This window comes from Sinocyclocheilus grahami, unplaced genomic scaffold (genome assembly GCF_001515645.1).
Source record: "Sinocyclocheilus grahami isolate Dianchi unplaced genomic scaffold, SAMN03320097.WGS_v1.1 scaffold3710.1, whole genome shotgun sequence".
Classification (NCBI taxonomy): Eukaryota; Metazoa; Chordata; class Actinopteri; order Cypriniformes; family Cyprinidae; genus Sinocyclocheilus; species Sinocyclocheilus grahami.
In genome coordinates this window covers 8,850-11,248 of record NW_015508789.1, presented here as the reverse complement: position 1 = coordinate 11,248, position 2,399 = coordinate 8,850, and the positions used below count along the sequence as shown (strand labels likewise).

The 2,399-nt window shown below is 36.1% G+C and overlaps 1 pseudogene; it reads right to left on the bottom strand.

Moving 5' to 3' along the window:
• Window positions 1-2,399, bottom strand: part of LOC107576455 (doublecortin domain-containing protein 2-like) — a 5,364-nt pseudogene that overhangs the window by 1,347 nt on the left and 1,618 nt on the right.

Genomic DNA, 2,399 nt, shown 5'->3' with positions numbered 1-2,399 from the left:
CAGCACTGGGTTGTATTTAACCCAGCATTTTTTAGAGTGTAGAGGTGTACCTGATCAATGGGAAGCTCTACAGCTGTGTTTTCATCCTCTGCGACCTCCTCAGCACCTCGAACCTCCTCCCTCATCCTGCTCTTAGAAGCCTTAAACACACTGGGCTCATCTAACACAATTAAACAATATCACACAAGAAAGACTGCAACATTTTAATAATAAGTTACATTTTAGATACAGTATGGCGTACTATTTATTTATTTATTCAGCATTCACCTGTTGCGGCTCTAGGAGGGGGTCTGTTTGTGGGAGGGTGTCTGCGGACTCTCACAGGTCTGGCGTAGAAAACAGAGTTTTCCTCTCTTTCTCCTCTCCTTCCTCTTCTCTTAACCTGCTGAGGGAAGCTCTCTCGCTCCATCTCATCTCCTGTGGACTTCACACGCCTGCCTTCCCTCTAAAGCAGACACCATTTACACAAGATGCTTACAGGATGATTGTGACAAGTTCAATAAAGTGGGTCAATGATCTGAAAGCTTTTTGTATTTAGTTGAACAATGATGGAAAAGCAATGGACTCTAACTTTTACCTCATGTGAATTCATTAGGGTGGAGTCACTGTGGCTGTCCTGGGGAAACATCTTTCTACTCTGAGTTGGATCATCATGAGAGAATAATAAGGAACTTCAATAGAACAAATGTCTCATTGAAATGTATTTGTCTTGACATATTAAAAATAACTATGCAGTGGAGTCCATAAGTCTGAGACCTCATTAAAAATTCTGGGAGTAAAAATTTAATTTAGACCTGAAAATAAAATGTTGGATTTAAAGAAAAAAACACATTTTTGTAAACCTTTTCACTCAAATAAATTTACTACGTTTGAATGATTTGTCATGTTTTTAGTTACGAAAATAAATAATTTTCAACTCCACTGTATATTAATTGTAAATAGTACCTCAATTCTTCTCTGTAATCCTCTGTCTCCTGCATAATGTCTACAGTGAAGACAGACAGATCCTGTTTAACATGGTTTTATTTATACTTACACTACCATTCAAACGTTTGGGGTCTGTAAGGTTTTTTTATATTTCTGAAAGAAAAGTCTTTAATGCTCACCAAAGCTGCATTTATTTGCTACATAGTAAAACAGTAATATTGCAAAATATTATCACAATTCAAAACAACTCTTTTCTATTTGAATATATTATACAATTTTATTTATTCCTGTGATGGCAAATCTGAATTTTCAGCAGCGTTTACTCTATATTCTAGTACACTGTTTTGGTGCTCAAGAAACATTTCTTATTATTAACAATGATGAAAACATTTGTGCTGCTTAATATTTTCGTGGAAATTAGGATACATTTTTTTAGGATTCCTTTTTCAGATTCTTCTTTAATGAATAGAAAGTTCCAAATAAATTTCTATTTAAAATAGTTTCTATTTTGTAATATTTTAAATGTCTTTACTGTCACTTTTGATCAATTTAATTTTATTGCATTCTTGTTGAATAAAAGTAATAATTTCTTTTAAAAGACACTTACAGACCTCAAACTTTTGAATGATAGTGTATGTGCATAATAATTACATTACCGTCTATCCCAATTATCTACCAACATCACCTGTCTGCACTGTTGCCTGTTGCTTTGTCCAGCAGTATCTCCACATATGGAAGTTTCTTGAACCTCTCTGTTCCCACAGCTACATAGCTTTGGCCACTCTCCAGCTCCTCTGTGGAGGTCACTGTGAAGCCCTCCAGAGTACAAAGCCTGAGAGGTAAAAGGTGAACTGATTATGGAATGAAAACAACCTTAAACAGTGTCTGAGGATATAAATATGACATGCTTCATAAGTTCATTATAAAACAATCACTATGTGTGACTGAATACCTGCGCACGGCTCCTGTGCGAAGCATGGCTTTTTCAGAAATGAGGCTCAGGATCTGCTCTAGATTTTTCTGCATGTGGCGGGGAATGATAAGACGCATGGCAGGACTGAGGATGTCTCCATTCCTAAATACACTATGTATGAGTGTGAAAAGAAGAATGAAGAATAAGTCTGGATATCTTGTGAAAGGATGAGAAAAACCGGTTTAACAGAGGTAAAACCTTGAGTGTGCATTTAAAGTTCTCACTGTATGATGCAGGGCAGAGTGATGGCCTTCCTCCATTTTGCAGACACATTAGGCCTGACAAGTGCTTTAGCCTGTAATAAAAGTTTATTCTGGTTCTGATGAGTCAATCACAGCATTCTGAGGTAAAATTTTTCTCATATAATGACAGTTAAACTATATAATTGGCCATTTTCTCAGGAAAATAATTTCCCACAAAGCTTGTGTCTCTCATATCACTTTGCAGCCACTTTATTGTCACATAATACAGTAACTGGAAATCAATATTTCATGTCCAT